This window comes from Tenrec ecaudatus, chromosome 9, assembly GCF_050624435.1.
Source record: "Tenrec ecaudatus isolate mTenEca1 chromosome 9, mTenEca1.hap1, whole genome shotgun sequence".
In the NCBI taxonomy this organism is placed as follows: domain Eukaryota; kingdom Metazoa; phylum Chordata; class Mammalia; order Afrosoricida; family Tenrecidae; genus Tenrec; species Tenrec ecaudatus.
In genome coordinates this window covers 88398842-88423297 of record NC_134538.1, presented here as the reverse complement: position 1 = coordinate 88423297, position 24456 = coordinate 88398842, and the positions used below count along the sequence as shown (strand labels likewise).

Below are 24456 nucleotides of genomic sequence, written 5' to 3'. Positions count from 1 at the left end.
ATGTAGTTTAGGGTGTATTGCTTTGTTTGCTTTTTTGATTGTACAAATTAAGGGGTATCTCAGAAGTGTTACGTCATTGGGGGTCACCCGCTTGACTGTTTGGGTATGTTTTTTTCCATTTTGAGGGGTTGATGGAACTATAGAGTCAACAATTGAAATAAGTGTTTGCAGGGGAGGGGAACACAGAAGGGGTAATCACCTCAAGGGGTCCATTAGGAAAAGGAATGTTGTAGTTGTAGTAAATGTACAATTCTTCTGGATGTGATTGAACTATGGAATGATTTGATATGTGCATTAATCCAAATTAATAATTAAAAAGTTATCACAAATATTATGAATGTGCTCAAATATGAAAATAAAAAGAATATAAGAAGAAAATGAAAGCTATAACACAAAATATACTTTTACAGATGAAATTATCACATATGAGATAAAAAATACTATGTTTGAAATAAGCAGATTTCACACTAAAGAATGAATCACCATGAGTATTAAATCATAGCAATATACAATGTATAAGTTGGAACACGGAAGGAAACATATGCTAACAAAAATATGAACATAATTTCAATCATTGGGTGCTAATAATGTGTTTTAATTCTCACAGTAAAACTTAAAAAATATAAAACTATATATGTAAGTTATAGAAATGTAGCTAAGAAGCCAGAATATAAAGTTATGTGGCATTCTAAAAATATTTGCAATTCAAATAAATGGTAGGAGAAAAAGGAACACATGAAAGCAAATAAGACAAAACAGAGGATCTGAGTAGAATATTAAATGATAAAAATGTAAGACCTATATCCAACAACATTAATAAAAGTCACATGTATTAAACATCAATAGACTAAACATTAAAATTAAAAGAGATATTAGCAGGAAAACAAAAACAAAATGAGAAAGCCCAGGCATATTCTGTGTACATATTTAAAATAAAAAATAAAGGTAGGATTATCCAATGACAGCAAATGGAAAATACAAAAATGTTCTATAAAAATACTGACTATATTAAAAAAGATAAAATATCGCAAAAATTGTACCAGAAATATAAAGACTAACATCTATTAAATAAAATAAATATATAAGTTCTATATTCCGTTTTAAGATCATGAATATCTAGCACACTCCATAAACATTTTTGACAGATTCCTTAGGGAAAATATTGAATTATGCAGGAAGCTTAAAGATAGAACAAATACACAGTCACTGTACCAAAAACAATTAGTCAACATTTGACTATTTCAGGAGGTAGCATATGAACAAGAACAATCGTGCTAAACGAAGAAGTTCAAACTGCACTGAATGCATTAGCCAAAAACACGGCGCCACAGATTGATGGAATACCCACTGAAAAGTTTCAGAAAGCTGAGGAAGGACTGGAAACACTCACCCATCTTTTCCAGGAAATTTGGAAGACAGCTAGTTAGCCAAGTGCCTGGAAGAGATCCATAGTTGTGCTCATCCCAAAGGAAGGTGATCCAACAGAATGCTCTGACTATAGAACTATGTCACTGATGCTGCACTCCAGTAAAGTTTTGCTTAAAATAACCTAACAACAGTTGCAGCAGTTCATTGACAGGGAACTGCTAGGTCAGGCCAGAGTCCAAAGAAGACATGGCACAAGAGATGTCATTGTTGATGTCAGAGGGATCTTGGTTCAAAGCAGAGAATGCCAGAAGTTGTTTACTTGCATTTTATTGATGATACAAAGACATTCAACTTTGTGGGCCATAATATTATGGATAAATTTGAGAAGAATGGGAATTCCGGAATTTCACTGTGTTCATTTAGAAGTGGCACATGGATCATGGGAATTTGTGTAAACAGAACATGGGACTACTCCATGTTTTAAAATCATGAAAGGTGTGTGTCAGGGTTGTATCCTTTCACCATGTTTTTCAATCTGTATATGAGCTAATCATCAGAGAACCTAGATTATGTAGAGAAGAATATGGCATCAGGGTTGCAGGAAGGCTTACCAACAACGTGCAATATGTAGATGATGCAACCTTCTTGCTGAAAGTGAGGAAGATTTGAAGCATTTGATGATGAAAATCAAAGATTTTAGCCTTCAGTATGGATTTCAACTCAATTTAAGGAAGACCAAAATCCTCGCAAATTGGGTCAATAGATAACGTCATGATAAATGGAGAGAAATTTGAAGCTGTCAAAGATTTTGTCTTGGATCCACAGTCAATGCTCATCAAAGAGGTGTCAAAATATGTACACATTGGCTAAATTGGCTGCACAAGATCTCTTTAGACTATTGAAGAACAAGGATGTTACTTTGAAGACTAAGGAGCACCTGACCCGAGCATGGTATTTCCATTGCATCACATATATGTGGAAGTTGGACATTGAATAAAGAAGACTGTAGAAGAATAAATGCATTTGACTTGGTGCTGGAGAAGAATATTGAAATACCATGAACTGTTAAATGGAAAAACCATTTACTTCTTCTGGAAGAAGTAAGGCCAGAATGCTCCTTAGAGGCAAGCATGGAAAGACTTCATATTTCATACATTGGACATATTGCCAGGAGATACCAGTCCCTAGAGAGGACATCATGTTTGGTAAAGTGGAAAGATGGCAAAAAAGAGTAAGGCCCTGGATGAGATGATTGACACAGTGACTGCATCTATGGGTTTAGGCATAGCAAGAAAACACAGTGCTTCTTTCTATTGTGCTGTGGGTCAGAGCTGATTTGATGGCATCTAAAAACAACAACAACATAGTCCTGTAAAGAATTACAATTTTGGGAAATCCCCAGGGCGATTCTACTTTGTCTTCTAGTGCTGCTATGAATCAGAATTCATTCAATGACTGTGGCTTTTTTGGTTTATACTATTTATAAATATATATGAAATTATATACTGACAATTATAAAGACATAAACATAATACATGAGAAGAGAGTAGAGATAACTAAATAGGTTATGGGAGTAGTTTCTTAAGGGTCCTTGACTTTTAATATTCAGATTTTAATGCCCTTCCTTTGAATGTGAGCTAGACCTATGATTTATTTCTAATCCCAAAAAACAAAAGCAGACTAAAGTCACCACCGCGGAGCAGACTCCTACTCATAGTCGCTCAGAGGACAGAGCACACACACCTCGCTGAGTCTCCAAGCCTGTGAATCTGTGCTCACACAGTCTTAACTTTCTCTGGCCAAGCAGCTGTTGGTCTTAAACTATTAACTTTGAGTTCAGCAGCCCAATTTATAACGCGAAATACCACTGTGGGCCCTTTCTACATACAGAACATGGGCTCTCAGCTCTTGATTAGGATATAAGAAAATATAACTCTAGTCTTGCTGGTGGTTGAATGATTATGTGTTGGGCTGTTAACTATGTGAACAGTAGTTGAAATCCTCCCACTGCTCTTTAAGATAAAGTTGGGGTTTTCTGATCCCATAAAGAGTTAATGGTCTTGGAAACTCACAGGGGCAGTCTGATCCTGTCCTAGAGGGTTACTATGAGTCAGCATCTACTAGAGGGCAGTTAGGTTTTGTTTTTTTGTTAAATTTAAGCACATCTTTTAAAGGCAAGCTGTTATGTTGGAAAGATCCACAAGACTAGAAATTCAGAGCCTTCTCCTATCAATATCTAGTGAAAAATTGCACCCTTCCATCCAGGGTTGTGGACCTGAATCTTGGTAACAGCTTTGTGAGTGAACATGGAAGCAGCATTCAGCTCCAAGCCCTGAGGAATCCACCCCTTGATTACTGCAGAGGACTTGGCTAAACTGCATCCAGAGTCTTGAAATCAGAAACTAAGAAATAATAAGTATTTTTGCTTCAAACCACATAAATTTAGTTCATTTTTTAAACACAGCATTATACAATGAATACAAAAACATGATTGTCATACATCTGGAAATTAGGTGCCATGGATGGACCGTAACTCACAGTGACCCCAGGTGACAGGGGAGAATTGCCCCATGGGTTATTCTGAAAACAGATTTTTAGATCTTTCTCCTGTGGAGCAGCTTTTTTATTTCAAACCATATATTGTTGGTTAGCAGCTGAATATTTAACCACTGTGCCATGGGCATTCCTTCTAAAAATGTATACAAGGAGAAAGGGATAGAAATAAAAATAATATTTGATAATTTCATAGTCAAACAGTATCTGAAAATTTAAACACCTATCACCAAATGTTAGAAAAGCTAGAGAGAGATGAAAATAAACAAAAATGGAATAATACTCTCAACAAACTCTTCTGATCTTTTCAAGATTAATATTATCCACTCTCTCTGCCTTAAAGAGAAACAGGTGTTTGGCTAGTGAGCTAGAGTGAACTATCACCTTCCTCCCAAATTCATGCAGGCAGAAAGAGACAAGTTCACATCAATTTTGGATTTATGATTCCATCATAAGTATTCATTAGGAAACTTGATACCAAGACATTTAATCATTTTATTACATGTTTTATTAATATATCATTTTCTTATATGCTTAATATGTATGCATGCACACATTTAACATGTAAACCTTGCTTCAATTTTTTCCCAAAGGAGATAAATAATGGAAACAAGCTATTCAGTTATAGTACCTAAAATTAAAAGTGAATTAGCATAAATGGTAAAGTTGAAAGGGTCATTAGAATCCTGTTTGTAAAATTTCATTAAATATTTAAGGTCCTTAGGGACCTCTTCCTGAACCCTGAACCCTCTAGTGACAGCAACATCTACCTAAAAAAAAAATAGTTTGGGGGCATCCTGGAGTTCAAGTACATTTCATGTCTGCCCTTAAACCGAATGAGAAAACAAATTGAAACAGGTACTCTTGTTGCTGTCTAGTTCTCTGTAACAGAGGTAAGATCAGTGGAGGACTTTAACACACGGCATTTTATTACCTCGCAGCTTAGAAGCTAGGAGTCCGGAGTCAGGGTCCCAGATCTGGAGGAAGACTCTCTCCCCGTCTTGGTTCTGGTGGAAGGTCCTTGCATCAGCCTTCTGCTTAGTCCAGGAGTTTTTCAGCCCAGGTGTCCTGGGTCGAAGAGAAGTGCTCCCCTGTATCTTGATGGCAGTAGATGGCTGTGTCAGGCCGAGTTCTCTACAGAAACAAAACCAGGACACTTATGATGATATATTTAATCATAAATGTATAGATAGATAGATAGATGAAAGATAGATAGATAGATAGATAGATAGATAGATAGATAGATAGATAGATAGATAGATAGATAGATAGATAGATAGGCAGGCAGATACAGTGAGAAGAAACATAACAGGTAATTAGTCCACACAGCATTTACAGAGTACAGAGAGCTCAGTTCAATTCACTTTCCTGGAGCAGTTAATAGACTGGAAGTCCTTCAATTCACAAGGACTTTGGGCGGAGGTAAAGGAAGCCCCCAGGCAAGAAGGGCAGAGTCAACCTACACGCAGCAGACAGCAGTGCGGGTCAGCAACTGTCAGCAGCCCAGGAGCTTAGTGAGGCAGCCACTGCTGGGATCATGAACTCAGATGCCCAGCGACAGGATCAGCCAGCCTCAGGCTCAGCGGTGCAATCGCCAGCAGCATGGCGAATCAGGTCTCAAAGGCGCCTCAAGCTCAAGCGATGTGATCCATGAGTTGGCTTAGTCCACAGGCTGTGTAGGGAACAGTTTAGGCAGAGAACTAGCTAAAGCAGCAGCATGCTAATTGGACCACCAGAGAGCAAGAGATGGGGGCGGGCCTTGCAGAGCCATTTATCTCATTGTCCTCCAATCAAGCTGTGACCTGATTAAACTCTGCCCACCTCTTCCTGTTTGCCTAGTCGGCATAATAAACCTAACTATCACAGTCTCTCTCAGCTGTGTTTGGGGGAAATTGACTTAAGACACAACCTAATCCTGTGTATGACATCCTGCTTCATTAACCTAACAGCTAGAATCTATAACACATAAAATAATGATATCAGATTGTAAGATGGAGGGTAATTACATAAACCTGTGAATCCTAGCTTAACAAAGTTGTCACAGTTGGGAGACATAGTTTCTAATGCCAGTTACCCAAATTTTCGACTTACAAAATAATATGTCTTTCTTTGCATAAAAATCATTAAAGAGACACTTCTATTTTCACTAAAATATCTTTAACATGATGATACAGCAATAATAAGAATAATGTTTTGATGCATATAACTAAGAAGCATGCTTGTTATTACAAACCATTTTCTATACTGCTAATTTTAATTTGATATACTTTATATGATGGGTTCATAACAATGTGTTTTATGTAAATTGGACATTCACAACTCAGAAACTACCTGTATATTATTTTAACATCTATATTTCCATGAATTCTGTGAACTTCTCTTAGTTCTCACTTCTAGTATAATAGAAAACAAGCAAAAACTACCTTTATTGTGACAGGCATTCAGATGTTTTAAACATCTTCTAAGCACTTCTTAAGGTTCTAGAAAAGGGTTTTCATATCCGTCACTTTCAAACTGATGAGCACTAGGTGAGCCTTAACCCGCCTCTCCAAAGGCAAGCTCTTATAACTGAAGAAGGCAGGATATGTATGCTTTGATAAAAAGGAAGTAGTGAAAGAGGTGTGTTTTGATTAAATTCTGAAGAGTGGAAAACTGAGATTCTATATTTCTTTAAGTGTTCCTTATAGGGATTGTGGCCATTTTTGACCACACTATGAACCAGATTCATTCTGAGTTTGTAATCAATGAAAGCCCTTGAGTCTTTTTCCTGTGGATTGTTCTGTTTTCAAAATCGTGCACACTTGATTATTATTATTTTTAAACCAAAGGGGAAGTCTATTCATTTGTCACTTTATAATTTCTTCTTGTTAGCTCTGGCCTTCATTCTTCCCTGTTGAGGACTTTTTACATACTCTTTCTGTCATTCCATGCATTAGCTCTCCTTCTAGAATTATGTCATATGCCCCCAAGCAGTGGGCCTGGTATGGTCTTGTTCTTCTTGTCCTGAACATTTTTTAAAAAAAATAATGTCATTTTTATTGTCTTTGGCATTTTTAACAAGCCTCTGTTCATTTGTAGCTTTTACTTTCCTGTCTATTTTCAGATTCCTGCTACTCCAGGGGTTATCTTCATGTATTTCTCCTACTTTCTAACTTTTATATTTTTCTAAAAAAAATTCTGCTTATCTTACTAGTTCCTGGGAAGACACACAGACTTAAAAGTTTTCACCCTTCTACTTTTTCTCAAACAGAGAATTTGTACTTTTAGTTAGAATTTTGGTGTTGAATTATTTCTGTCCAGTTCCGTTTCCTTACAGCTAATTGGCTTGGAGCTCAGCTAGTTCTAAAATACTTTAGATGTTTGCAGGGCACACAGCTTGGAAGAGGAGCATGAACTATATTTCAGCCCTTAACTTATCAAGAGGAAAAACATGCTTAGGAATAGAATTCTAAAGTGAGAATGCTTCTGAGAGTAAATTGGATTCATTTTAATTTTCTTTACCAAGGATGTCAATAGTTAAAATCAACATTTGGATTATAATAAAGAAAGTCTTATTCCTAACTTGATTCCTTTACCTTATAACTCACTAAAAGGCAGAATACTAGGGAAATGGGCTATGTCAGCCTCAGCACCAATTTTAAATATTTTATCACCGGACTCAGTGGTATCGTTGTTAGATGCCATCGAGTTGGCTCTGGCTCAAAGTGACTTCCTTACAATTGTTATGTTTGAACTTGTGGAAGTTCACTTTGTCAATCCAGCTTGGCAGGGGTTTTCTTTTCTTTGTTTTCACAGACCCTCTCTGCGTTAACAAACAATTTCTTTTTCTGAGGACTGGTCTCTCCATCACATCACCATCCTTGCTCCCAAGGAACATTCTGGTTATTCTTTCTTCATCTGTTGGTTTGCCTGGCAGCTCATAGTGCTTTCAAAATTCTTTGCCAAATCTGTAATTTAAATAGATTAATTCCTCTCTGGTCTTTCTAATTCAGTGTCCAGTTTACCCAATCATACAATTGTCTTGGATCAAGTTAACGTTTTTCCTCAAAGCGACATTCTTACTCTTCAGCAAAGTAACCAGGTCTTGTGAAGAATATTTGCCCAATGCAATGTCATTTGATTCTTTGACTGCGGCTCCTCTGAGTCTTGAGGGGGGAGCTGAGCAAGATAAATCTTTGACAGCTTCAATCTTTTTCTGCTCATCATGCTTTCTATTGTTCCAGCTGTAAGGATTTGGGTTTTCTTTAGATTGAGTTGTAATCCGTACTGAAGCCTGTAGTCTTTTGTCTTCATCGGTCAGTGCTTCACGTCATCTTGGCACTCAGCAAGAAAGGACCCTCTGTCATCCCAGTGGTGTGGAACTCCCTCCAGCCCTAATGCTGCATCCCTCTTCATATCGTTGAGACCTTGGTTTATTTGCTCAGCATAAAATGTAATAAGTATTGTGAAAGGATACAACCTGGATGGACGTCTTTACTGATTTTAAACCATGTTAAGAGTCTGATACCTTATTCTTTTTCAACTAATGCCACTTGGTAGATGTACGGGTTCTGCATTAAAGCAATGCAGTGCTCTGGAAGTGTTCTTCTCATCATTGTGCATAGATTGTGTTCTACACAGCAGATGTACTCACATAGGTAGTCAATAAACAGAAACGAGTATCTTTCGGATAGTCTTTGCTTTCAGCCAAGATCCATCTGATGTCCGCAGTGATATCCCTGGTTCACACTGATGTCTGAATCTGGCCTGAATTTCTGACATCTCTCTGTCAGTGTGCAGTTGCAGTCATTCTTTAATTATCCTCAACACAATTTTACTTACATATGACATTAATGACATGATTTAATTTCTACATTCTATTGGGTCACTTTTCTTCGGAATGGGAAGACATCTGGATCTCTGCCACTTGTTGGCCAACTAGCTCTTTCCAATTTCTTAACACAGAGGCGGGAATGAGAGCTTCCAGTGCTGCCTCAGCTCGTTGAAACATTTCCATTAATGTTCTGTCAAGTCTGGAGCCTTGTTTTGTTACTAATTCCTTCAATGACACTTAAACTTCTTCCTTCAATACCACATGCTACGTACTGGAATGGTTGTGTGTCAGTCAATTATGTTTTGGTACAGGGACTCTGTATTCATTCTATATATTGTTAGATGTTTCCCACATCATTTAATATTTCACCCATAGACTCTTTCAATATTACAATTTAAGGCTTACATTTTTCTTCCACCATTTCTGTTTAACTTATGCTGAGAGTTCTTCCTGCATGATTTTCTAATTCCAGGTCTTTGCATATTTCCTTAAAACACTTTGCCTTCTCGAGCTGACTTTTGAAATCATCTGTTCAGTTTTTACTTATTTAATTTTCCCATTTGCTTTGGGTGCCCTATATTCAACAGCAAGTTTCAGAATCTCTTCTGACATCTGCTTTGATCCTCTTCTGTCTCTCCAGTCTTTTTAATGACCCTTCTCTGTCTTCATGTATGGTGTTCCTGATATCACCCCACAGCCTATCTGGTTTTGATAGTTAGTGTTCAGTATGTCAGATCTGTTCTTTACATTCTAGTGGGTCCTACTCGGGGTTGCATCTTAGATATCTTGAACTCATTTTAATTTTCTTCCTGAACTTGGATATGAGCACTGATGGCCACCGCAGTCATTCCTTGATTTTGTTTTAGCTGATGATATTGTCGCTTTTCAGAGACGTTGAGTACTGTGTACTACATCTGGTGATTTCCATGTGTATAAATAATTTGTGATTTATGTTGTTGAAAAATAGTTGTAATAAAGAGGTCATTGGCCCTGCATAATTTTATCATTGTTGTTACATAGTTATTTTGAATGAATATTTATTAATAATGCAGTAAAAGAATCCTGAGTGAACCTTTAACCATGCTGCATTCCCTGGTTCTCTTCTCACAACTGTCGCTTGTTCGTGTACAAGTCCCAAGTGAGCACTGTGAAGTGTTCTGGAATTCCCATTCTTCTCCATGGTTTGTTAGGACCCACACAGTTGAATACCATGACATAGTCAATTAAGCACAAGTAACCAGCTTTCTGGGATTCTCTGCTTTGAGCTAAGATCCATCTCACATCATCAATGATAACCTTTGTTCTATGTCCGGTTCAGAATCCAGACAAAAGCTCTGGCATCTTCTTGTCAGTCTCCTCTTGCAATTCTTTACAGCACTAGAAAACCTCATATTTCTCATTTGGAGAGTCTGGTGATTTCTGTGGCTGACCTTGGGGTTAGCAGCCCAAACTGTAATCACTGTGTCACCAACTCTCCTCAAGTTTAACATAATTTACTCAACTGAAATAGTGTGTAGAAAAATACCTTAAGCAACAATGTGAAACTTTTTAAAGAACTGTAGTCTTCATATATGAATACCTCTTTCAAACTTAAAATTAAACTACATGATTGAAAAGTTTACAATATTGTAAACAGTAGCTATAACACAAAAACTAAACCAAAATTTTTGCTAAAAGCTAATTAACATACCTTTTAAATGTTCATATTTAGTTGACAAAAAATATAACTAGGCACCTCTTCTGTTGGCGTGGTACCTCTTTATTTTATAATAATTAGTTCTGACAGTGTGAAATGAAACAATTATACTAATAAGTTCTTGTGTAAATGAAATTGGTACAATAGTTACAAAAATAGTATATAAATTACGTGTAAGTAACATTTATAAAGTATATTAAAGTTCTGTATACGTTTGATCTTGTAATTTAATATTTGTATATTTTTGCTCTAATGAACTGCTCATTGATAATTAAGAGGATTTGCATATAAAAATATTCATACAGAAACAAATCATTAAAAGCAACCAGACCTACCAATTAAGACCCAATAGTGCAACAAAGAAAGATGACAACACAAAAGTGGGTGAAGAGAGATATCAGACAGTTTAAGACATAAAAAAATATTTATATATTACCAAGGGCTCGTCAGGGAGGGAGGATGAGGGAGGGAGGGGAAAAACAAGGAACTGATACCAAGGGCTCAAGTAGGAAGAAAATGTTTTGAGAATGATGATGGCAACAAATGTAATGGACACAATGAATGTAAGTATGGATTGTGAAAAGAACTGCATGAGCCCCCAATAAAATTATTTTTTAAAAAGGGAATGACAACAACATATGCAAAGTGGATATATGTATGGATTGTGATAAGAGCTGTAAGAGCCCCAATAAAATAAAATTTTAAATAAAATAAAAAGAAATAATCAACTAAACAAAGAATCACAAGCTACAAAAAAAACGAAAGATGAAAAATACAGTGTGATAATTTATTGCTATAAAAATCATGTTTTAAAATCATATATAGCTATATATAATTCAAACCTGTGCTTTAAAAATCATATAAATAAACACAATAGTCTTAACTTTAATTTAAAGTGTAAATATAAATAAAAAAGAAATTACACCATCATTTTACTAGTGATGAGATTATGGGTGGTTTTTTCTCTCCATTTTATATTTTTCCATACTTTTCAATTTGTGCACCACACCAACCAAAATTGTATATTCATTTTGAATTTTAAAAAACCCTATGATCAGGAACACTAGCTACATATTTAGTATGCCAGTCTAAACTCATTTAATTTGAGTTGAAAACTGTCTGTGAATCTCAATACTGTAAGAGATTGTCATTACATTAAAATTTAATGTATACATTTAAATTAATAATGAAGAGAGTTAGAAATTAAAGAAATGTTACATTATGATGAACAACCCAGAGTAATCAACCATACAGTTTTAAAATATTTCTTATTTGGACTGTTTAACCTTAAAAAGAAAAAGTGTACTCTCTTCTTAAGGAATGATGAGGGAAGGTGGAAAATTCAATAATGTGAAACAGTTGATTCCTCCTCAGTCTGACCTTAACTGTATTAGATCAGGGGCCAAAGGAGTTGAAAAAACGTAAACGTTCTACAGACTTCAAAGAATTCCTTTTCTTCGTGAGTTATTCTCTCGACACATAAACTGTGAGCTTGTAACACAAAAGCACACCAAAAGTTCTATTCAGTTTCCAGGTTGCTGGAATAACAATGTTGTAATAAACAATAATAAAGTTAGCATTTTATTCCCTATACCTAGAATTAGAAAAATTCTGAAGAATTTGCAATTCCTCTATAACTTGATAGTGATCCTTAGTTCAGGGTGTTTTGCCCAGCCAAACATAACGACAGTGCAGGCTTATAGAGTGACTGGGCAATTGTATTGCCTCCAGCAATTGAAAACTGTCAAAAGAAGCAGACCTTATGTAAAAGGAGGTGATTCAAGTAAGGAGATATTACACAATAACCAAAGTAAGTTTGATTAAAATAATATTTCTTCTGAGTTGCTCTATTACTTAACTCCCATTTACATACCAAAGCTTGACTTAGGTGCTGTGTATGGGTTTAGATGATGACATTGTGTTCTGGGCAGGACAGAGACAGACTGTCCTGAGGAAAAATATTGAGCATAAATACTCAACATTTAAGCACTACTTATTATGTACCAAACGCTACCCTAGCCCCTGGGGATAACACAGTAATAAGACCTAACGAAATTTTCCTTTTTCAGAGGATTCGTACAATAAACAAGTAATTACACAAATACACGTGATACAGAGAGTAAGTAAATTAGGGAATGGGAATGAATCCAGTGATCAATGAGTATTTTAGACAGAATGTCCAGTAGCTGAAACATGAACTGAGAGACATGTGAAGTTAATAAATGCACCATGGGAAGATGAGGGAGGGAGCGAGTGAGACAAAGGGCAGAAAACCATGGGATTAGAATAGCTGATTCCAGGGACTGAGGGTAAATGTAAGAGATTCAAGAGGTATCCATGACTAGATTATTGAAAGCCATTTGACCGTGTTAATGCTTTATATCTCATTCTGTGAGTGGCTAAGAGGGTTTGAGAAGGGGATGATATACTCTGATCTATATCCTAATAAAATCAATCTGTTGGCTCCAGAGAGCACTGACTAGGTCATTATAGGTCATCTACTGGGGTCAAATAATTAGGCACTTCTTACCATGATAAATGAAAGCTCAGACTAGATTGGAAGGGTTGGAGGGGATAAAAAGCGTATTTTGACAATATAATCCAAGAAACAAATGTGAATTTTAAAACAAATTAGAACATTCAACTGCATGTTATCTAGATGTTGGATCCACTGGAAACCAGGCCAAAGAACCAATGAAGAGTCACTTAACAAGAGCGACTCCTGTAGAATTTCCCAAGACAAGTGTGTGAGTCTATTTTGCAGCACGGTAAGTGTATTATATGCGTGCAGGCAAATTTTGAATCTTCAGTCATTACGGCGGTGGGGGAGGTGAAATAGAGGCTGGCTAGAGTCTTCTTTTGTCCTTCAATCACCTACCTCAGAGTCCCACCTGGAAACCTCTCCTTGCCTAATGCAATTGGCAGTCTCTGCAGGAAGCAGTGTGTTTAGAAGCATCCGGTCCTCGATGGTGCTATTTCTACTCCACCAAGCATGGCCGAGTTACTCTATTTTGACTATTTCCATAACCAGATGCAAGCACTCCAGGTCCCTCCACATTACTGAAGCAGCCCGAGCTGATGTAGTCAAAGGAGAGGAGGAGGTGGTCAACAGATGCTTCTGGAAGGTAAATTTAGGTGGTACCATTGAACCTCTGCCTTTGCGTTTATTGAGGAATTATTTCTTTTTCTAGTTATTTGCCCTTTAATTGTCAGGTGCCTCACGAAGTCAGTTCTGATTGATAGTAACCCCATGTGCAACAGAACTAAACAGTGCCTGGTCCTGCCCAGGCCTCATCATCACGGCTGCGAGTAGGTCCATTGCTGCAGCTCTGGTGGCACCGTGATTGAAGCGTTCAGCTGCTAACAACAAGTCAGCCCTTTGAACCCTTCAGCCTCCCCAGAGGAAAACGGTGCTGAAGGCTGCTTCTGTAAAGATCTATAATCTCGGATCCCTCCGGGGACGTTCCGCCCTGTCCTGTAGCATTAGGATGAGTCAAGATGAGCTGGGTGGCAGTGGACATTGGCACTTTTAGGGACACTGAAACTAGCTGGGCCAGTTTGGCAATTAGATATCACTATTATTATGGGATGCTTGATATTTTAAAAGCTATTTAAGTTCAAAGAACATTTACATCACCTAAAAACTTTCAAAAATGATCCTTGCAAGTTACAGAAAAGGAATAATTTTCAGAATTTTAAAATTTCACCTGTTATAATTTTTAGTGATTTATAAAAGTGATTAAAATAATTACCTATTACTGATCCAAAGATAGTTTCTTCTCAAGATTAGTAGTTTCTTAAGGTTAAGGAATGCGAGGTAGGGGACAAATAAAACACTGATAATGAGCATAAGAATGAAGAAAATATTCTAAAATTGGTGATAATTGCACAGTTCTTTTTAATATGGTTAGAACATTCAATTGCCTGATATTTAAATTACACACCAATAAAATTATTTTTAAAACTTTAAAGAATGCAATCTAACAAAACTTTGCTGAAGGATTCTGTATTCATTTCTGTGATAAAATTTAAAACAGGCTTATTTTCTATTAGAGTTTTCATCAGATTTTATTTTGAAATTGTATACAAATATTTCCCCACTATTTTGTGTGGTATTTCATATGAAGGACATGCATCTTTTCCAATAAGGTCTCATATTGATGCCCCCAATTTTCCTTCAACTCAACCAAAAAGCAAAACTTAACTTTTGGTTTCTCTCCATGCTATGATTTAAAAGTTCCAAGAAGGATAGGAAGTGCCTCAGGAAGACCTGATGACAACAAGGATATAGTTCCGGAGTTCTTGTCTAGTTGTGGTTGTGGTTTCTAGGGGTCCCTGGGCCACAGCCATCTCGTAGTAGTGACCTGATGAACAACAGAACAAAACACCTCCCACTGCAGTGCCACCCTCACGGGTTTCTTATGTGTGAGCCCGCTGAGATCCGGCAGGATTACTTCTTAGACTCTTCAGAACAAACGAAGGCACCATAGATACTCGTGTAGAAGCCGAGTTTTTTCAGCACAAAAAATGTGCTGAAAGACTGGGGTTCGGCTTACACACGGGTCAGTGGTACCCCAGCGAGGTGTAACATCTCGCTGCCCACCCCCAAGATAACAGGAGGAGCACCCGTTATTCCAAGGGTGATTGACATTTCTCTGCTGTTCATTCAAAGCCCTGCTGACAGTGCAGAGCTTTGAATGTTCGTTTACTCACATCTAACCAATCAGAGCCGTCCTATGACATGGATGGCTCCAATTCGCAGAAGCACCCATAGTAACTCACTTATGCCGGCAGCTGAACTGGTAAGGATGTGTCTGTGGCTGCGCTCTGTCTCTCCCCTCTGGTCTCTGTGTTAATTCACAGACTCCCTCCCCTCCTCACAGCTAACATATCGCGAGGGTGGGGGTGGGGGGGCATTACCATGAAAGTTCTTTTTCAAAGTCTTGGTTTTTTATCCTATTAGAAATAGATACTCTGGGTGTGACTATGAGCTGTTGAAGGGATCAGGTATCAAGCATCAAAGAACAAAAAAATCATATCATTGAAAAGGTGGGTGAGTGCAGAGTGGAGACTCAAAGCCCAATGGTAGTCAACCGGACACCCCTTGCTGAAGGGTTGTGGGCAGGAGATGAACCAGACAGGGTGCAGGGTAGCAACAATGAAGCATATAACTTTCCTCTAGTTCTTAAATGCTTTCTCCCCGCCACTGTCATGATACTAATTCTACCTTACAAATCTGGCTAGATCAGAGGATGTACATAGGTGTAGATAGCAACTGGAAACACAGGGAATCCAGGACAGATGACTCCTTCAGGACCAGTGGTGAGAGTGGCAATGCCTAGAGGGTTGAGAGAATGTGGGAGTAGAAAGGGGGAAGTGATTACAAGAATCTACATACAGCCTCCTCCCTGGGGGAGGGACAACAGAGAAGAAAGCGGGGGAGACGTCGGACAGTGTAAGATATGACAAAAAATAATTTATGAATGATGAAGGGTTCATGAGATAGGAAGGCATGGGGAGGGAGGGGGAAAATGAGCAGCAGATATTAAGGGCTCAAGCAGAAGGCAAACGTTTTGAGAATGATGGTGGCAACAAATGTACATATGTTCTTGACACAATGTATGTATGTATGTATGGATTGTGATAAGAATTGTATGAGCCCCCAATAAAGTGATTTTTAAAAAAGCACCTGAGAAAATTAGCAGCCTTTGCACATTATATTGTAATTTAATATTGTCTAAGACACTTGGGGTGTAAAACTCGGTGCCTAAATTTACCCCCAGGATTTAGAAAGATAGTCAAGCTATTAAGGGAAGGGGATATTTCTCCACCAACTAAGTTACTGCTCGATACTTGGTTAATTAAAATGTTTCAAAAAAAAAAAAAGAAAAGAAATGGGCACTCTTGAACCAAAACCAAAACACCAGTCATATGAGGCTGGTTTCAAAATGAAGGTTGTGTCAAGAGCAGAAGAGAGCAATACCAGTATTGCAAGCAGGGGATTCTGTGTTGACGAAAAGCAAATGAGGGAGTGGTGGAAAATGAAGGCTGACTTGGAACAGATTCCAAAAGCTAAAAAAGCTCATCATGGTTTAACGTCTTTTTATTGGGCTCTAGAGAGTGAATTGCCTAAATGGGTTCTGGAGTGTCATCAAAATGGTTACTGTGTAACACACATGGGAATCCGCATATGTGCTCTACAAATGGCTAAGGATGACAAATATAAAGCACCAGGCATTGAAAAATTTGCTGTGTCAGTAGGATGGCATACCCACTTCATGAATAGTTTTAACCTACTATGTTTTAGACAAAGAACAAAGATTTCCCAGAAATTGCCACAAGACCTTGAAGAAAAAATTATGTAATTCCAGTCATTTATTATAAAACAAAGAAGGATTTATAATTATGACCTGGTAGATATTGGAAATATGAATAAAACTGCCATGACTTTTGATCTTCCAAGCAACAGAACTATGGCAAGTTTAGGAGAAAAAAACATTTTTCTCAAAACCACAGGAAATGAAAAAAAAAACACTTTACAATTGTTCTATCATGTTTGGCTAATAGAACTAAGCTGCGTCCTGTCACTATTTTTAAAAGAAAGACCTTGCCTAAAAAGATCAATTTCCCACCAAGAATTACTGCGCATGCACATGTTAATGGCTGGATGGATGAAGACAGAACAAAAAAATAGCTAGAAGAAATTTGGAACCGATGACCAGGAGCAGCCTTAAAGAAAAAAACCATCGTTACTTGTTTGGGATATATTCAGAGCCCACCTATCGGATGACATAAAAAAAAATGGCAAAATCTAGTAAAGTTACTTTAGCCGTTATTCCAGGTGGGCTTACATCTGTACTGCAGCTTCTGAATGTATCTTTGAATAAGCCTTTTAAAGACCATGTGCGAAGGATGTGGCTTGAACGGATGTCATCTGGTCAAGCCCGACTAACACAAGGAGGAAATCTCATGAAGCCTGACATACATAGAGTTAATAGCAAAGTGGGTTCGAGATGCATGGGAAGACATTCCAGAAGACATGGTGTGACGTGCCTTCCAGAAATGTAGTACTAGTAATGCTATGGGTGGCAGTGAAGACTGCGCTTTGTATGAAAATGACAGCAGTGATGGTGATGATGGCGATCTCAGTGAGGACAGCATCTATGATGACCTCACACCAGCTGGAGCTCTGCATTGGGATACGTATAATGATGAGGAATCCAGTTTTGAAGGATTTTAACTATACTTTGTAGCTTGGTTGCTGATTAAGCTCAGGGAATAGTGCTCTTAAGGTTGATTACTCATTGTTGATACCTTAGTGTTTTTGTTGAACCTATTTTCCACTTACTGTGCTGCTTTACTAATATTAAATGACTTGTTGTCCTTTTATTTAAAATAAATACTTAAATACATTACCCCACTGATGTCTCAAGTTTTAGTAATTTTATTTTCATTTGTTTTGATTATTGAAACTCACCAATAGCTTCTGCATTTACCACCCTAGGCTTATACTTGAGTCAATCAGTTTTTTCTGGTTTTCCAGGTAATAATTAGGTACCTTGGCTTATACTCGGATCGGTTGATATTCGAGTATATACGGTAATTTATTTTTCCCCTTTCAAAAAACAAATTGAGATGGAAGTGTTTATTACACCAGGAGAGTTGAGAGGCTTTCAATCGGTGGAGGCAAAGGATTGAATGGCCCTTTGAAAGGATCAAAGGCTGGGAACGGCTGGGCTCGCCTTGTATAAGAGGAATATTAAGATGACAGTAATTTCCAAGAGTAGGGATATCGGCACTCTTGCTTATGCCTTATCTGTGTATTATAAGCTGTCAAGGAAATGAGTACTCTGCATTTGGACCATCCTCAATCCAGGTTCCGCAGGGTAATGAATCTCCTTAGTGCATGGGTATTTTGTCAATTCCCAGAAGTATCTTATAAGTATGCGCACCACTCTATAGTGTATGGGGAAAAGTAAATTCATTTTATGTGATGAATGCCTATCATATTCAGTTGATTGATTTGAACAGTGGCTTCACGGTTGATCATGACGGAGTAAGGACAAAATCATTTCTGAACCCTTTGAGTGGCTTATGGTTTTCTGAACTCCTATACAAACCTTGAAAGGAAAGAAAAAGGTAAAAGCAACAAAACCCTTATTTCCCAATACTGCCTTTTGTCGACAATACTGACAATACTGAGCTTAAGTCTACATATTTGAATTAAATAACATTTGTTTATTGATTTTTCTTATGCGTCGTGTTTTAAGGGAATGTTAAAATCAGATACGTACCCACTGCTATCAATTGGAGTCATGCTCACAATGACTTGCTACAGAGTCTCCAGTGCTGTAAATCCTTAAAGTGGCAGCTTCATCTTGCTCCCAAGAAGCTTTTATTATAAAGTGAATTTGACCATTTACCATAAAAACTTATAAACCGCAGGAGAATGCCAATAAACAAATGTTATTTTCATGAAAATTTATTTATCCTCCGAGTATAATTGGTCTTTGATGTAATCTGCTTTATCTTCACTATCATAGTTTGTATTATCTGTAAAACAGTCTTCAAAGGAGAATTAAAAATAATCCACATGAAAGCACATGTGGTATTTTAGCAAAATGGTAAACTTGGTTTTATCTAGTTGATTCTGTTTACTATTCGATATCATCACTGCTACTTCAAAATATTTATGAGATATAGATGGGTGGAATCGGAATTTTTTTCTAGATAGGAAAATTAATATGGTACTTCTCTCAAAGATTCTTCAAGGAGTTTTAAGGGACAAGAAAAGACAAGTGATTGATTTCCAATTATGTAAGTATTGACCTTACTCCATAGCATTTAAATACCTAGACAGAGCCTGGAATTAGAAATGGTGTTCAAAATTGAATTTGGCATGGCAGAATGTGTTGTATATTTTATATTTCAGCACTGAGCATAATTTATGTGTTATAAATTATTTTATATTAGATGACTCTTCTAATTATTTATCTATAATTTATTCATCCTATCCCTACAAAATGCCAGATACTGTTATATGAACTAGAAATAAAAAGGAGAGAACTTTGTTTTTGTCAAAAGCTTTTAAATAAGATATGCTTCATATAGAAACACATAAGCATCTTCCATAAAACAGGTATTTTCTACTCACTGAGAGATGAACAATTGATTGTAAGACTAGCTAAAACAACACAAATGAAAAATTAGTAAGGAAAATGAATAGTGATTATGGAGATCTTTGTATTTTTTTAATAATATGAATTTTGAGATTTTAGATGATACAAAATAACCAAACATCTCCTCAGCAGAGAGAAACTCCCTGTGACTCACCCTCTGACTGTTGAGTTTGCTTTGGTCTTGACTTGCCTTGAGAAATGGTGTTCACACTGCCTCCTTGTGGTAGTGATGTAATGTGGTGTCAACTTGATAAGTGGGTCTAGAGGTGGAGTCTAGCCTGTCACAGCTTGTGGGCCTTCTCATGAGGTTTCTGGGAACTTTCTTTCTTTCTCCTTGGATGCAGACCACACATCTTGCTGCTATGAGAACCACACTCAGAGAGCTGGAGGAGCCAAGTGGAGACTCACCCGCACCAGTGCTGAGATGATTCCAATTGCATTGGATCCAGACTTTGCACCCACCGGTCTGTGATCTTCCTGCATTCAGCAACATTGCAAGTGGCTGCATGACTCTAAAGAGGCATTTATGGGCTAGTTATCAGACACATGGGCTAATATTGAACTTAGGGACTTTATATGTACTGGATTAAGATGTTTTCTCAATATACAATTGTTCTTCGATATAACGCTCTCTCTCTCTCTCTCTCTCTCTCTCTCTCTCTCTCTCTCTCTCTCTCTCTCTCTCTCTCACACACACACACACACACACACACAAATGTCTCTGGATTTGTTTCTCCAGTAAACCTGGCCTAACACACTCCCTAAATTATTTGAATAGCTGTTACTCTCAGAAGTCTTTTGTTTCTGGCTTTTAACCTAAATTGTTCTTTTAAAAAATAGCATCATTCTACTATACATATGCCATCATAGCTTTTATCTATAAGTTTTCCATTTAGTACTTTAACAATTTACACTTTCCCATATATAACCCTATATAAGTATGTATATATTTTTTTGTAAGTACGGATATTGTATTTATAATGCTATTTCTACAGTCTCCCTCCATTTTGTTTACTGCAGGATGTTCTGAAATAACAAATATTTATACAGAAAAAAAATCATTTCCAGGTGTAATCAACACAGTCATGTTGAAAGTGATAATAATCCTCTCACCATGACACACTGCCCAAAATAGCATGGGCGTCCTTTGATATTGTGAGAAAGTGAATCTTATTTTACTTCACTTCATAGCCACTTGGCAGGCATGCCATATGGCATGAATTCATAAGTACAAGACTCCCTGATGACCGAAGTTAAGATGATCATTCACTGAACAAAGAATATGGAAAGAAATTGACTATCATTCATTTATCCACATCAGCAATACTGATAATTCAGTCATCTGAAAGGTGTTACATGGGTAAGCATACTTACTATTGATTTATCTTATACTTATACTTGAATTATATTCAGTCCTCACAATAGCTCTGTACTATATTGTAAGATATGGGTACTGAAGTTCAGAATTTAAGTAACTCACACTCGTAGATTTTCTAAAAACAACATCCTTTGTCCTTATTACTTCCAATACATCCAGTTCTCACTTACCAGCATGTGAAGTGTCCAAGGACCAGGTCATTATGCAAAATTAGGCATCATGTGGAAATGAAGGATGACCACATTAGATCATAAAACAGAGGATAGTTACATCATTACATAGCCACCAAGTTACGTCATCTGTAACTTCCAAATCACTAAGTATCATGGCTCAGGCAAGCTGATACAAAACCTTATTCATCATAGATAGTATTACTCTCACCCAGGACCTCAGCATTTCTTGCTAACAGATATGTCATTTATGTGCAAAGTAGATTCTTCGTTTCATCCATAAATGAGAAATATATGCCAACAAGATATTCAGTAGGCGAGGAACAGTTTCCGTTCCCTTTTTCTTTTACTTTTGGTATTTAAATTATTAGGTCGTATTTCATTTTTAATGATGCACAGTTGCCTACAGTTCTTGAATATTCACTCTCTTTTTCCTTTTTGTATTTCAGTTTGGGAACTTTTCCTTGACTTTTCTTCAAGTTCATTAATTCGTTCACTCACCTTTTCCATTCTATTTTTATTAAAGGCATTTTTTTATATATGTTGTAGTACTTTTGATTTATTCCATCTCCATTTTAGTTCTTTTTCCCTCTTAGTGTTGCTGACAGGATGGTTATGCCATGGGCTGCTAACGGCAAGGTCAGCAGTGTGAGATTGAAACAGCCAGTGTTCCTGCGGGAGAAAGATGAGGCTTCCTTCTTTCTTTCTTTATATGTATATGTATATATATATATATATATATATATATATATATATATATATATATATATATATATATATATAATGAAAACATTACAAGGTCTATTGAATAGTAGTAACTGTGGCATCAGATGTTATCCTCAATAAATGGTGCTGAATCTATTGAATATCCATAGAGGATAAAATGAATCTTGATTTTCAATCATGTGATGTGTAAAAGTCAAATATAGATGCATTATGATCTAAACGTGATAGACAAAGCAACAATGGTACCAGAAAATCCAGGACAAATATCTTCAAGACCAGAGGGAAGGCAAGAATTTCTTACTGTAAAAACATGGTCATAATTCAGTTTTCTAAAAAACCTCACATATATATACACATATTTAATAGTCTACTTTAAGAGATTCAAAATAATAAAATTTAATAGATAATAAATTAAGTAAAGAAAACTGATTTGTCTTTTAAAAATTCATGGAAAAATAAAATGAAAAGACATGTCATTTTTCCACAAATGTTTTGAAGCCCCTTCATGTATATATGAAAAAGAACCCCCGTCCAAAACAAAGAGCTCCTAAAAGTGAATAAGGAAATGTCAAAGCCCAACAAATACAATGTATACAACGCTTGACTAGGCACTTTACATAAGAGGGCAGCCAACTGGAAAATTTTATATGTATATATATGTGTATATATATATTTATTAGGGGCTCATACAACAGTCATCACAACCCATACATCCATTGTGTCAAGCACATTTGTACATTTGCTGCCATCATCCTTCTCAAAATAGAAAATAATATTTGTTAATATGCTGAATTTTATTAGTCATAGAAGCAAATGCAAGCTAAAATGACTATTAAAGGTCACTACTCATCCTATGTTTAATTTCTGAAAATAAAAATACTTGAAAATACCAAGTATTACGCAGAAAGTGGAAAAACAGGTGGACTAATGTGAGTGGTTCCGAGTACATTTGCACAACCACTTTGGACATCCACTTGGCAGGGTCCTCAGAACGACGACCAGCAATTCCATTTTCAGGGATGTATCCACACATTATAAAAACGACCACAGACTGGCTCAATACACATGATAATGCAAAACTGTAACCAGCCTAAATGAGTACCCAGAGAAGACAATTGAATTGTGTTGTATTTACCTAGGGCAAACTACGGAACAATGCAAAACCACAACTGCATTAGAAAACATAAATAAATTGCCCCCTGAAATGTTTATGAAAACAGCACATTGTAAGATAATTCACTCAAAGACAGACAAAACCCATCCATGGTGAAAGATGTCAATGGAATAGCTTTCTGTGGGTGAGTCGTGGCTAAGGAGTAATGATATAAAAGCGGTTACACGTGGGGATTCTGTTTATTTGCTCATTTGGCAGTGTCACGCGAGTGTGTTCACCTTGAGAAAATTTACTGAAAATAAACGTGTGTGAACGTGTGCATGGACCTTTATATGTGTATGGTTGTATAAAGGGCTTCACATAGTAACACAAATGCACACATTTGCATGTGTACATGGGTATATGTATTTATAATGATATAATTATATTGTACACATATAATTAAAAGTTAAATCTTAAAATAAATTATATTATTCCTATTCCCACTTGGGTTGCAGCCTCAGAGATTAAGACTAATAAAATGGGTACCTTTGTTTTATGAAGTAGAGGTGATAGAGATTGGATACTTAGTGGTCCTCTACTTCCAGGCCCATGAGGGACTGACAGGTGGGTGAGTTCCCATCACCAATTCCAGATATTGGTTTTCACATGGAAACAGTACTCCCCACCCCACCCCCCGGTTCCCCGGCCCCCCTAGATGTAATTGCTAATGCTGCAGCTCTTGTCGAAGCGAATGTTAATGCAGAGGTGTAAGGCTGAGCCAGCACATAAGGAGAGGTGCCTTGGAGAGTTTCCCAGAACCGCAAAAGAATCCTGTGAATGAGAAATAGATCTTTTCCTGTTGGTTTTTGTTTGTTTTAAGCCACTGCACTTTTATGGTTGCGTGTGAATGTGAGATACCGTAGCTGTCTTTGACTGAGGGAAGGTATTCAAACATGTCTTGGATGGCATGCTGAGACTCAGACATGTCAGGTTGACTAGCATCAGTGCCTATTTTACTTACAAAAAGGAAAAGAGGTGGGTTAAAAAAAAGGAGAGTGCATTTGCTATGTGTTTTCTACATCTGGGTGGAAAGATGAAAAAAAGTGCTTCCCTTTACTTCCAGTTTAATAATGTTTTTTAAGCTTAGTAAAATCTTAATAATGTCAATAATGTCTATGGCACTTTGAGAAATATCTCTCTCAGCATTTGAAGGAATGGGACTAGTTTAACCTGAGGAGAGATGGGACTCATATAGACAGAAGTCACATAAAAGTGAGCAACTCTTTCAGCAATGAAGCCACGTCAAATATATATTTATTTCCTACCCACAAAATGTGGAGTAACCTAAATTCTTACTTTAATTGGCATCTTCCCCACTAAAATTCCTGAAATGATAAAGTAATCAAGTAGAGGGATGTATAGATATTTACTACCAAAAAGTCAGAACTGATAAGCTAATAGCCAAAAACACAACCCC

General features: G+C 36.9%; 1 pseudogene; it reads right to left on the bottom strand.

Moving 5' to 3' along the window:
• Positions 1-4535: 4535 nt before the first annotated feature.
• The window catches only part of LOC142456035 (cyclin-dependent kinase 9-like), a 34532-nt pseudogene continuing 14611 nt past the window's right edge, over positions 4536-24456 (bottom strand).